Source organism: Pogona vitticeps, chromosome 2 (assembly GCF_051106095.1).
Source record: "Pogona vitticeps strain Pit_001003342236 chromosome 2, PviZW2.1, whole genome shotgun sequence".
Classification (NCBI taxonomy): domain Eukaryota; kingdom Metazoa; phylum Chordata; class Lepidosauria; order Squamata; family Agamidae; genus Pogona; species Pogona vitticeps.
The window spans coordinates 82,041,953-82,056,318 of record NC_135784.1 but is presented as its reverse complement, the minus strand read 5'-3'; the positions used below and the strand labels follow the sequence as shown (position 1 = coordinate 82,056,318).

General features: G+C 39.8%; 1 protein-coding gene and 1 long non-coding RNA gene across 5 annotated transcripts in view; one reads left to right on the top strand and one right to left on the bottom strand.

The window, feature by feature from the left end:
* BSN (bassoon presynaptic cytomatrix protein) overlaps positions 1–14,366 on the top strand; it is a 344,713-nt gene that overhangs the window by 223,598 nt on the left and 106,749 nt on the right. The window lies entirely within an intron of this gene.
* LOC144586758 (uncharacterized) lies at positions 3,629–13,927 on the bottom strand. The gene is made up of 2 exons (XR_013541778.1): positions 11,509–13,927; positions 3,629–8,796 (listed from the first exon to the last, which is right to left on the bottom strand). It is a non-coding gene; the product is annotated as an uncharacterized LOC144586758 (long non-coding RNA).

Here is a 14,366-nt window from a genome sequence, read left to right as displayed (position 1 = left end):
TAGACATATATAGGACAGCACTGCAAGGCTAAAATCCTATGTACATTTAACTGTTATTTGGCTGTTTAGGAAGTGTTAAAGGGGAGATCAGACAAAGTAATAGAAGACAGGTGTCTCTGAGACCAGCATGTATGGCAGGAAGATGGACCTTCATGTTCCAAGGCAAGTTATCCATGACTGCATGATAAAAAGATAGAAGCAAGGGACAGTTAGCTGCAGCAGCATAGCCTGCTTGTGATATTAAAGTCATGATCACATGAACATTTCATTGATCAGATGATCAGATTTTGTACTGGTTGTTGTGGGTTTTTCGGGCTCTTTGGCCGTGTTCTGAAGGTTGTTCTTCCTAACGTTTCGCCAGTCTCTGTGGCCGGCATCTTCAGAGGACAGCACTATGAAGATGCTGACCACAGAGACTGGTGAAACGTCAGGAAGAACAACCTTCAGAACACGGCCAAAGAGCCCAAAAAACCCACAACAACCATTAGATCCCGGCCGTGAAAGCCTTCGCGAATAGATCTTGTACTGTTTATATCATGTCTGATTGTGATGCCGGCACCATGCCACAGGTTGCCATGTCAACCTCTGTTAACATTAAGTAGTTAATTGTAGCCACCAATTTCCTGGCACTCTGATTGACAGAGTTCTTTTTCAGACTGGTACCTCTTAAACTTGTGAGTTCCCTTGAAGTCAGCATACTTTAGTCTGCATCATTTGTGGCTTCCTCGTGTTCTCTTCCATGTCACTTTTGTAATAGGTGTGTTATTCTTTAGTTAAGAGTGTACAATTCATGTCTGATTTTGCCTTGTTTCATATCATACCATATCAGTACAGTACTACCAAAAGAACCCCACAACTCTGACTCATTATGTGTCGTCCCCTGCTTCATCCCACCACCTATCAATTTCTCTCATATGTGCTTGCCACTCAGTGTGTTACGTGGTTTGTAAAATATATCTTGCATTGTTTCCTTTCTTTCTGTTCTCCTAACAGAGCTAAGCATATTATTTGCAAATCTGTTTGTGAAAAGCTTCTATCAGACGTTGCTACCACATTTGTAGTATTCATCTGCATGCAGCAGTATCCCAGCATATTAGGATTCTTGTACAGCACATTGAATACCTTGTTATTACCTGGTTTGCTTTTCACTTGTTATTAGGAATACTGTGGATTGTTATGTGCGGCACTTCTTAATAGTATATATTGTTCAACATACTGACTTCTGGACTGACAGGAGAGAACAAATGAGATAAGTAGCAGAAGGTCACACTATGATTCTTTGGTACTTAGTGAAGTTCAAACATTTGCAGGGATGGTGACTTGCGACTTGTCAAGTCTGACTTAATTCACACCGGCAATTCAACTCAGATTCTAGTCAGGATTTCTTTTTCAGAAGGCTCAGACTCGACTTGCAACTGAGATCCATTTTTCCAAGTTGCATTTTTGAGTCCCTAGCTGCCACACCCTCCCTCTCCCTCCCCCTTCCCAGTAATCAATATACAATACCTGTAGGGGAAGTTGGGGGGAGGATAAGGGTGGACACAGGATTCACTACCATGGTCGTCCTCCCTAGGCTGGAGCCCGTCCTCCTTTTCTCTGGATGTCTGGATCCATGCACACTGCAGCAACTATGGAAGCTGCGGAAGGACACACCAGACCAAGATGGTGGCTGCTGTTGTCAGCGCCAACACAGGTGGCAATTCCCACCCGGCTGGGATGGGGAGCAACAACATAGCCAGCATAGAGGTGGACTGGGCTGATAAGGCAAAGCAGAGGGTGTTGTTGCCACTGGGTTGGCCAAGGAGAAAGGAGCAGGGAATGATGGCAGGGGAGAACATACTGGGGCGTTTGGAGACTACAACTCCCAGAATTTCCTTAGCAAGGACTTGCAACTTGGACTCGAGGCTTGGGATTTGGGACTTGGACCCCAAGACTCAGACATGGACTTGGGACCTGGACCCAAGGACATGTCTACATTTCTGCACATTTGATTGGAGACAACTTCTATAGACACTCATAGGGTATTCTTCTTCTTGATGCTTTGAAATAAGAAGCCTGTGGACCTTAGATATGTTACTGATTACATATCTGAAAGAAGTACGTAGTTCAGAGGAAAAGGCTCCATTCATTCTAACATATATTCACCTCAATGCACATTCCATAAATAGGCTTTGGATTTTATTATTATTATTATTATTATTATTATTATTATTATTATTATTATTATTATTATTATTATTATTATTATTATTATTATTATTATTATTATTATTATTATTATTATTATTATTATTATTATTAAAAATCTCAAGGCACAATCAATAAAAACATTGACTGGTATTATGTAACAGATACAAGTTTTAACCAAAAACCTAAGTAACTGTTAAATATACAGTGGTGCCTCACTCTACGAGCGTTCCGTTTGACGACGAAATTGCTTGACGTTGAAGATTTTGCGATCACAAAACGATGTTCCCTATGGGGGAATTTTGCTTTGCGATGATTAGTTCTCTGCTTCAGGAACTGATCATTGCAAAGCAGTGATTTTTTGCACAGCTGATCGGCGGTTTCAAAATGGCCGCCGGGTAAAAAACATGGCTGCCCGCTGTTTTCTGGGACGGATTTCTCGCTGCACAGGCAGTGAAAATGTCCACACTATGGAGGATCTTCGCTGGACGGTGAGCCCATAGGAACACATTAATTGGGTTTTAATGCGTTTCTATGGGTTTTTTTTAATATCGCATTACGATGTTTTTTTCGACAACGATTTTGCTGGAATGATTTAACGTCGTCATGCGAGGCACCACTGTACATTCAGTATAGATGCTATTCCTAATACTGCTATTTTTTTGTAACTCTGATGGTGTGATTTCTGAGATCTGCAACTGCTTATAGTATTGTGTGAAATTTCTTCATATTGTTCCCATGGCCCCAATGACTATGGGGACCACTGAAATGTGTTTCATCCATAAGCACTATATTTTGATTGCCAGTTCTCTGTAGTTTGTTAGTTTTCCCAACAAGTTATTTTCATCTCTAGGATTGCCTGGAATTGCAATTTCAATGTTCCAGACAATTCTTCATTCTATTACTACCATGTCTGGTGTGTTATGTTCAAGGTGTCTATCAATTTGGATCTGGAAATTCCGCAGAATCTTGATGTTGTCATTTTTGTTACCTTATCTACCTGATGTTCCAATGAGTTTTTGGAGGCATGCAAGTTATATTTTTTGCACAATTACCAGTGCACTAATTTTGTCGCTCTATCGTATCTAATTTTGTAATCTGTTTGTGCAGTCTTTGGACATTTGCAGATGAGGACATTCAAACTTTCATCTTTTTCTTGGCAAAGTCAACATTTGCTGTTAGCACTAATTCCTTGGATCTTAGCTTTCATCATGTTGATTTGAAGTGCTTGTTCTTGTGCAGCAAAAATCAGGCCTTCAGTTTCTTTCTTAACGGCCCTCAGTTTTAGCCACGTCCATGCTGAATTATAATCATGCTTTCCATTTACGTTTCTCAGGTGTTGTCCATGTAGTGGTTTATTTTTCCAGCTTTTTTCATTTATTTTCAAATTGTTGTTTCTTATATTGAGCCTTTGTTTTTGTTATTTTCAAAATATTCTTCCTTTTCACCACCTTAAGTAATTTTTCTCTGCTTGTGCTGATATAATAATTTAGGCTTCTTTTTTCCTACTCTACTACCTTCTGTATTTACAGTAATCCATGGCCCCCATTTTTTCATGATAAATAATTTGCCCACATCACTTTTTGGGTGTAGTGTGTAATTCATGTTCATTAGTTTCTGTGTCTTTTTATGTAGTTCTTCTAATTCATTTTGGGTCCAATCTATTATTTCAGCTGGGTATCTAATAACTAGAACTGCCCATGTCTTTATGGCTTTGATTGTATTTCCACCATATAATTTTGATTTTTAGATTTTCCACAGTCTTTTGATATATTCCCTTTCTGTCCGTTCTTTAACTTTTGTGTGCACGAGGTTCTCTGCTTCTAGCATTCCACAGTACTTATAATGTTCATCGTTTGATAGTGATTTTATAATATTGCCATTTTTTAACTCTATTCCATCTAGTTTTTGGATTTTGCCATGTTATGTAGACAGAGCTGCACATTTGTTAATTCCAAATTTCATTTGAATATCTTCACTAAATATTCCCACTGTGTTTAGCAGTGATTCTATCTCCGTGGACCTTTTTGCATATAGTTTTAGGTCATCTATTCATAACAGATAATTGTTTTTTCCTGCTTGTTGTGAAATATGGTAGCCCAATCTAGTTTTATTTAAAATGATTGATATGGGGATTAGTGAGATGCTAAACAGCAGTGGTGACAAAGAATCCCCCTGAAATATTCCTCTTTTGATGCTAACTTCCCCAGTTTTTTTCTCCACCATGAGTCAGTTTGCCATTTTTCCATGTTTTTCATGAGGAACTTCTGAATGTTCTTACTAATGCCAAACATTTTAAGGCAGATGTCAATCCAGCTGTGTGGCAATGAATCAAATGCCTTTTTATAGCCTATCAAGGTCATGTTAAGGTTTGTTTTTCATCATTTTGCATTCTTCTGTATCCTTTTATCAATAAGCAGCTGATCTTTTGTGCCTCTTGACTTTTTAAAGTTCCCTTTCTGTTCAGTCAGGTATACGGAATTTTCAGTTAAGTAATTACATGTTGATCTTTCCAGTAACCCTGTGAGGAGCTTGAACATTGTTGAAAGGCATGTAATTGGTCAATAATTACTGATGTCATTGCCCTTTTGAAGATCTTTTATTATCAGAAATGTGCAAGCCTTTTTGTTGTTGTTGTTATTATTATTATTATTTTGTAATTTGTCAAGTGGGAGATATGTGGCTCTTTTTGCATGTTATCAGGAACATGCCAGTGAGAAATGTTTGTGCTTCTTGTAAGAGAAGAAAATACAGTGGGGTCTCGACTTACAAACTTAATCCGTATTGGAAGGCAGTTTGTAAGTCGAAAAGTTTGTAAGTCGAATCAGCATTTCCCATAGGAATGCACAGAAAACCAATTAATCTGTTCCGGCTGTTTTTGGTTCTTAGGTTGAGGGGCATTTCCCATAGGAACTAAGGCAAAGCCGGTTAATCCGTTCCTACCACTAGGGGCAGAATTTCTTTCTTTCCTTTTAACCTAAGATGACTTAGGTTAAAAAAAAGGAAAGAAATGAGGGAGAGAAGGTGGGAACAGACACCTTTTCAACAGAACACCCTGAAAAGCACATTTTCAGTCAAGACAAGTACCTTCTGGAAAAAACCAAGCACCTTTCAGACAACAGATCACCTTGAAAAGCACCTTTTAAATCAAGACAAGCCAATACAAGCACCTTTTGGGGAAAGGGGGGGCAGCAAAGGAGGGAGGGAACACCTTTTAAAAATCCAAAAATCAAAAATTAAAAAAGTGCCAAAAAATAAAAATACAGTCCGTACCGCACTGTACCAGGCAATACCAGCAGTACCAGGCAGTCTGAAGACTGTCTCCAAATCCACTCTCAAAACACTGGGAAGAGCGAGGAAGCAGATAAGCACCCTCTTCACTGGCCAACGGTTAACTGAAAGTTCAAACTTCATGCTTTCCCCACCTCAAACACGTTTTTTTTGGTTTGTAACTCGAATCTAAGTGTGCAAGTCGAGTCAATATTTTTCTATCAGAGTGGTTTGTAAGTCGAAATGTTTGTAACTCGAGCCGTTTGTAAGTCGAGGGTTGACTGTACCCATTTGGCTTAATGTGTGATTATGGGGTACCTAGTATAGCACGCTGAACAGAATGTTAATTTAGGACTTGTGACCTGTGTTTGAATTGCCACACAGCCATTTAAACTATTTGGGGCAGGGGGCACTGGTTAAATCTCTTATTTACCTTGAAAACCCTGTTAGGATTTCTATAAGTTGGATGTGATTTGGTGACACATAACAATTATTTTTGCTATGCAGTCTTTTCTAGAATTGCAGAGTGAAAATATTTCATGCACAGTAGCTCTCCAAGTTATTTCTTCTCCATTGCTTGGCTTGTATTAATATAGTACTCTTCCCCCCCCCCCCCATCTTGTCCTCCCTTCTACATATTTCTTCCTGCTTTCTAAAACCAATTGCTCCTTGGGGACACTACTACATTTTAATTTATTGCAGGCTGTATCAGGCCACATCAGACATACAAAGATCTAGTTGTCCAGTGAGGATTTGGTGACTAAGGATGTTCTCAGGCATGTTTGTTATGATGCTGAAAACTCCTTTCTTTTTCTTTTTTTAAAGCATGGACTCTCATTACAGAGCATGACCTCAGCTTCCTTTTTTGAAACAGAAGTCTCAGAATCCATTGCTGGGTTGTAGGAAATTAATAAATCACCAAGCAGCCGATCAGTGACAGTTTCCTGGTCAAGCAAGTACTTTGTTCCTGAACAAAGCCAAATTTTTACTGGTGTATCTCTTGTATAAAATATCATAAAGTTGAAAGCAAGCCCAAAGCAAACTAATTGAATCCTCTGTTGATGCAGAAAATAAGATGTTGCAGTATCTCTGATAGATTGGAAGAAATCAAATCCTCTCACTCCACATCAGATAGTATACTTAAACCTATTTCCCCTCATTTCCTATACAGATTACGCTCTTCCTTATCCAGCCTATCCATTCAACTGTTCTCAGTTTTTTAAAGGAAGCTGTTTTTCCCCTACCTGCCTGCCATGAGATTTACACCTGGCAAATGGGCTACAGGATAGGTTCTCAACCTGTGGTCTGTGGACCCCCAGGAGCCGTGATGTCCTCACAGGGGTCCACAAAGACTTGAAGAAATGTTATGAACTTTTGCAGTTAAAATAGAAAGAAAGAAAGAAAGAAAGAAAGAAAGAAAGAAAGAAAGAAAGAAAGAAAGAAAGAAAGAAACAAAGAAAGAAAGAAAGAAAGAAAGAAAAAAGAAAGAAAGAAAGAAAGAAAGAAAGAAAGAAAGAAAGAAAGAAAGAAAGAAAGAAAGAAAGAAAGAAAGAAAGAAAGAAAGAAATCTTAATTTCCCTTGCATGTAAAACTTGGCTTTTCTAAACTACTGCCTCCATTAAAAACAAAAACAAAAGTAAAATTTCATTACGAAAATAACTGTTTGATAGCAAATAACTTTTTGTTATTTCTGCACACAGTGAGAACATGCAAGTGAATGATGCTGAGTGGCTGAGAGACAGAACATGACATTTCTTGCTACTGTGCAGTCAGAAGTCACGGGAAGAGAGTTGAAGTCAGTCAGTATCAGTGTGAATGAGTTTTCAAATGGACTCTGTGACCATGTTTCTTCTTCGATTTCTGCTAATAAAACTGCTTGATTGTTGTCGGGTAAAGTGACTTTTCAATATTATCACAGTGAATTTCATAACAATACATTCTGGCGGAGTCTCAGAACAGATCATGAAACTGCATGTACATAAGTGCTGTGTTGACTGACTTTCTCTACGGTCACAGAAACTATGTCCTATACCCATGTAGTGCCATTTTACTTGATTATTATTTGAAATTTCTACTTCACTTGAAGTTTATTAAGTGACTTCCAGATGGTCCAGCTTGGGTCTTGGCCTCTTCAGCATTCATCCATTCGGCAAGATGTATTATTTTTGTTCTCCACAGCTTTAGCCTTCTCTGTTTTGGATTAATATTTAGAGTTTGAGATGTGTGCAGAAAACATTTCCTCAATGTTAGCTGTTGTTTAGGGTTCAGTGCCCATGAAGTGGGTGGGTTTGGTGCTGTATTACCTTATTTTGTTCATTATTTTCGCAACTCTCAGTGTAGTTCTGGAGGGGCAATGCCAGCCACAGTGGGAAGGTAACATCGTTCCGTGTCTAGTCATACTGGCCACATGACCACAGAAACTGTCATTGGACAAACGCTGGCTCTATGGCTTGGAAACGGGGATGAGCACCGCCCCCTAGAGTTGGACACGACTGGACTAAATGTCAAGGGGAACCTTTACCTTCACCTAGGTTTCAGTCAGCCAGTAATAATCCTGCATGATTCATTAAGAGCTACATCTACTTGTTTGGCATGTGTTACTTTACAGTCGTTCCCCTCTTAACGATTACCCCACATTACGACGAATCTGCTTTACGATGATGTTTTTGCGATTTAGGACCTTGATACCTGGCACAGCACCTTCTTCCGCCCAGTTCTGCTTGTATCACCTGTTTCTCCAGTCAAGCTGGGCAGCTGAGGGGCCTAACACCAAGAGAGGGCCAGTGGGGAAAAAACAGAAATCAGGCTTTCTTGGCAGTGGCCCCTCACCTTTGGAACAACTTACCTGTTGAGATCCTCCTGGTTTCCTCGCTGAAAGCCTTCAAGACTAACTTGAAGACATGGCTATACAGGCAGGCCTTCCCTACAGCCATTACCTAGTCTATCTCCCTTTTGCTTCTTTTTCTTTTTTCTCCTTCTCCTTCTTCCTCTTCTTTTTTTGCCCCTCTTTCTTTTTTCCTTTCCCCTCTTGGATTAATCTGGATTTTAGTTTATTTTTATATTATATGTAAACCTCCCAGAGTAGACACGTTCCAGATGGGCAGTATATACTGTATTTTTCTGCATATGACACCCCCATGTATAAGAAGTCCCACCACTTTTCGAATCCAAAATTAAGAAATCTAAGTGGTGGAGGGAAAGGGATCAAAGTGCTGCAGGATAGCTTTGATCCCTGCTTTCCCCTCCACTTGTTTTTGTTCTCTACTCAGTTTACTTCCATGTATGAGACGACCCTCAATTTTTAGTCTAAAGATTTTAGGCAAAAGTATAGTTTTATAGCTCAGATGATTATCATATCTACTATTGTGGACAAGAATCCCGTAGAAGGAATGGAGTAGCCGTCATAGTCAACAAAAGAGTGGGAAAAGCTGTAATGGGATACAATCTCAAAAATGATAGAATGATGTCAATACGAATCCAAGGCAGACCATTCAACATCACAATAATCCAAGTTTATGCACCAACCAGCATTGCTGAGGAGACTGAAATTGAACAATTCTATGAAGATTTACAACACCTTCTAGAACTGACACCAAAGAAAGATGTTCTTCTCATTCTAGGGGACTGGAATGCTAAAGTAGGGAGCCAAGAGATAAAAGGAACAACAGGGAAGTTTGGCCTTGGAGTTCAGAACGAAGCAGGACAAAGGCTAATAGAGTTTTGTCAAGAGAATAAGCTGGTCATCACAAACACTCTTTTCCAACAACACAAGAGGCGACTGTATACATGGAAATCACCAGATGGGCAATATCGAAATCAGATTGATTATATTCTCTGCAGCCAAAGATGGAGAAGCTCTATACAGTCAGCAAAAACAAGACCTGGAGCTGACTGCGGTTCTGATCATCAGCTTCTCATAGCAAAATTCAAGCTTAGACTGAAGAGATTAGGAAAAACCACTGGGCCACTCAGGTATAATCTAAACCAAATCCCTTATGAATACACAGTGGAAGTAAAGAACAGATTTAAGGAACTAGATTTGGTGGACAGAGTGCCTGAAGAACTTTGGATAGAGGCTCGTAACATTGTCCAGGAGGCAGCAACGAAAACCATCCCAAAGAAAAGGAAATGCAAGAAAGCAAAGTGGCTGTCCAACGAGGCCTTAGAAATAGCAGAGAGGAGAAGGGAAGCAAAATGCAAGGGAGATAGGGAAAGTTACAGAAACTTGAATGCAGACTTCCAAAGAATAGCAAGGAGAGACAAGAGGGCCTTCTTAAATGAACAATGCAAAGAAATAGAGGAAGATAACAGAAAAGGAAAGACCAGAGATCTGTTCAGGAAAATTGGCCATATTAGAGGAACATTTTGCGCAAAGATGAACATGATAAAAGACAAAAATGGGAGGGACCTAACAGAAGCAGAAGACGTCAAGAAGAGGTGGCAAGAATACACGGAGGAATTATATCAGAAAGATGTGGATATCCCGGACAACCCAGACAATGTAGTTGCTGACCTTGAGCCAGACATCCTGGAGAGCGAAGTCAAGTGGGCCTTAGAAAGCCTGGCTAACAACAAGGCCAGTGGAGGTGATGGCATTCCAGTTGAACTATTTAAAATCTTGAAAGATGATGCTGTTAAGGTGCTACATTCAATATGCCAGCAAGTTTGGAAAACTCAACAGTGGCCAGAGGATTGGAAAAGATCAGTCTACATCCCAATCCCAAAGAAAGGCAGTGCCAAAGCATGCTCCAACTACCGTACAATTGCACTCATTTCGCACGCTAGCAAGGTTATGCTCAAAATCCTACAAGGTAGGCTTCAGCAGTATGTGGACCGAGAACTCCCAGAAGTACAAGCTGGATTCCGAAGAGGCAGAGGAACTCGAGACCAAATTGCTAACTTGCGCTGGATTATGGAGAAAGCCAGAGAGTTCCAGAAAAATATCTACTTCTGCTTCATTGACTATGCGAAAGCCTTTGACTGTGTGGACCACAGCAAACTATGGCAAGTTCTTAAAGAAATGGGAGTGCCTGACCACTTTATCTGTCTCCTGAGAAACCTATATGTGGGACAGGAAGCAACAGTTAGAACTGGTCATGGAACAACTGAGTGGTTCAAAATTGGGAAAGGAGTACGGCAAGGCTGTATATTGTCCCCCAGCTTATTTAACTTATATGCAGAATACATCATGCGGAAGGCTGGACTGGAAGAAACCCAAGCCGGAATTAAGATTGCCGGAAGAAATATCAACAACCTCCGATATGCAGATGATACCACTCTGATGGCAGAAAGTGAGGAGGAATTAAAGAACCTTGTAATGAGAGTGAAAGAGGAGAGTGCAAAAAACGGTCTGAAACTCAACATCAAAAAAACTAAGATCATGGCCACTGGTCCCATCACCTCCTGGGAAATAGAAGGAGAAGATATGGAGGCAGTGTCAAATTTTATCTTCCTGGGCTCCATGATCACTGCAGATGGAGACAGCAGCCCTGAAATTAAAAGGCGCCTTCTTCTTGGGAGGAAAGCGATGACAAATCTGGACAGCATCTTGAAAAGCAGAGACATCACCTTGCCAACAAAAGTCCGAATAGTCAAAGCTATGGTTTTTCCTGTCGTGATGTATGGAAGTGAGAGCTGGACCATAAAGAAAGCAGACCGCCAAAGAATTGATGCCTTTGAATTGTGGTGCTGGAGGAGGCTCTTGAGAATCCCCTGGACTGCAAGGAGAACAAACCTATCAGTTCTAAAGGAAATCAACCCTGAGTGCTCACTGGAAGGTCAGATCCTGAAGCTGAGGCTCCAGTACTTTGGCCATCTAATGAGAAGAAAAGACTCCCTGGAAAAGACCCTGATGTTGGGAAAGTGTGATGGCAAGAGGAGAAGGGGACGACCGAGGAGGAGATGGCTGGACAGTGTCTGCGAAGCAACCAACATGAACCTGACACAACTCCGGGAGGCAGTAGAAGACAGGAGGGCCTGGCGTGCTCTGGTCCATGGGGTCACGAAGAGTCGGACACGACTAAACGACTAAACACACACATAGTTTTATACACAAAAAATACGGGAAATCTAATAAATAAATAAATAAAATTACTGCAGTGGTGCCTTGACCTACGAAAGTCCTGACCTACGAACGTTTTGAGTTACGAAGAGCTCCGGATGCAAAATATTGCTTTGAGTTACGAATGGAGCTTTGACTTATGAATGAAAAAAAAACCTTTCCTGCCCTTCAAAAGAAGAAAAAAGAAAAAAAATTCTCCCTCTAGTGTCAGAGTACGGATTAACCGGCTTTGCATTAGTTCCTATGGGAACTAATGTTTTGACGTACGAACCGTTCCTTGACATAAGGGCAAAAAACAGCTGGAACGGATTAATTGGTTTTCATTGCATTCCTATGGGAAATGGTGCTTTGACTTACAAACGTTTTGACTTACGGCCACCGTTCCCAATATGGATTAAGTTCGTAAGTCAAGGCAGCACTGTAATTTATTGTTTGCTGCGAAATTAATTATAGCTAGGAATTGGAAATCTAAACTTAAATTTCAACTGGAAGAATGGTACAATAAAGTTTGGAATCTTGCTGTAAATGATAAATTTACTAGTATTCTAAAACTTAAGAAAGGGGAGATTTAAAAAAAAGAAAATTTTTATGATATATGGGGTAGATTTATTGAATTTGTGTTAATAAGTGGAAGAGGTAAAGTCCCAACACAAGGATCAATGCAGTTCTGGAAAGGAGGACAATGAGAAGAAGAGCTCTCCAGAAGGTCCTAATGGTGGTGAGGAACATGATTACTTTAGTTTGTATCTTGTATTATGTAAAATCTAAAAAATATATTTAAAAATGTGCTTGTTAAATGCAAAGATGCATTGGTCTTTAAGTTGGGATGGAAATCATACATTTTTATGTAGATATGCTTCATTCCTGTTCTATGACTTGTTCTGTGCCTCATCCCTTCTCACCAGGGACACTCCAAATCATCATCACAATTCTTTGATTGCTAAAGGTAGAATAAAAGAAAGTGGAATGAGCGTGCTACAGATGACTAATTCCCATGCAGTTAGCTGGGAGAGGCAGAGCAAGTGTCAGATCATGTCCTTGCCCTTGCTGTATTATTCTTATAAACTGTAGCACATCCCTTGTTTCAAGGAAAGCCTAACATTTCTCCCTACCTGTGTGTGTATCCCACAAACTATGTCATATAGATGGAAGCCCCTCTACACTCTTCCCAACATGAGGGGATGAGGAGGAGAACAAGAAAGCAGCAAAGGTGCTACATGCTACCAGAAGGGAAGGAGGAAGAGGCAGCAATGGCATTTGCAGAGGCCAGTATGACTTGCAGCCACATGTAATTCTCATGTACTCCATGAGTTCCACTTAAAATGTCAAAGTTCAGGGTAGTGCTAGCAATCAACATGACCTCATTCTCCATCCACTTGTTGTACGTAGATACCAAGTTGGGTTGGGGCTAGCTAAAATCAGACATGTACCTAAGAGATCTGAAACAAAACTTGGAAATAACATGTTGATTTTAATGTATTGACCTTGAGTTTAATACTTTTTAACCAAGTGGGACAAAATGACACCACTCCATCTAAAGTAACACCCCTGCAAAGGGGTGTTACTTTAGATGTTACTATTGTTATCATTAATAGACACTGATATATACTCTGCAGAAGACACATGTTCCCCACTCCAAGGGAAAGACAGCTATTTACAAAAGCTATGGAAATGAATAAATTATTTTACTATTAGTTTTGGAAGGCAGCAAGAAGCTTATTTAATCAGATGCATGGCTCTGTGTTTCTGTAGCAGGACAGGTACTGTACACATGCATTGCAGTGGTGTGGTGTGAGAAGAATTCATTTCACCCTAATGTCTTTGTGCCCTGTTTGAGCATACAGTATTTTGTTTCCAAAGTACACAGTAGTGGTTACTGTCAAACATAGTAAGAAGGACCATGAATCTAACCCTGTAATAGAATTCTGTGGTTTTTAGTGACTATTATGTGGATAATCAAAGCAATAACTTGCAGAGGATGGGCAGCCTGAGCGCCAGACAAATGGACTTGCACAGATAAAATGTTAGCTAGAGAGCATACAATTCTTGTTTCTCTAATAAAATAATTGTGAAATGTTTGGCACCATTCAGAATACACAATAGACTGTGTTTTTTTTTATTTCTCTGTGTGATTTAACCAAAACAGTTGGGTCTTTTGTGTGTGTGTGTGTGTGTGTGTGTGTGTGTTTGTGTGTGTGTGTGTGTGTGTGAGAGAGAGAGAGAGAGAGAGAGAGAGAGAATGTTTTGATGGAACAAAGGCCTTGCACAAGATATTAGTGAATATGGCTTCACTTCCCCCTTTTTAAAATTTGTACAGAATTAAGTAAGTCTGCATAACAGGCTGTGTATTGAATTCAAGCCTCTATTGTGTTAGATCTTTCCTACATGCTTTGTGAAATGTGAATTATCAACTTATTTATTTATTTATTTATTTATTTACAATATTTTTTAGCCGCACCATTGCCAGTGGCTTCTCAAATTTCCAGGGTGGAAGCTGTGTTAATCCACTGTAGCTACAAAGAATCTTGTAGCATCTTGAAGATTAAGAAATTTTATTTGGCATATATTTTTGTTGACTTTAGCCCAGTTCATAAAAAAACTTTTAATAGGCTTGAGCTATAGGCAAATCTATCTGCTTATTAGTGTTTAATGTTTGTTTATGTGAGGCATTACAGTGGGGTCTCTACTTAAGAACTTAATCCATATTGGAAGGTGGTTCTCAAGTGGAAAAGTTCTTATGTAGAATCTGCATTTCCCATAGGAATGCATTGAAAACCATTTAATCTGTATCTGCTCTTTTCCGTCCATAGAAACTAATGGGAAGCTGCTATTCCGCCTTCTACCACTA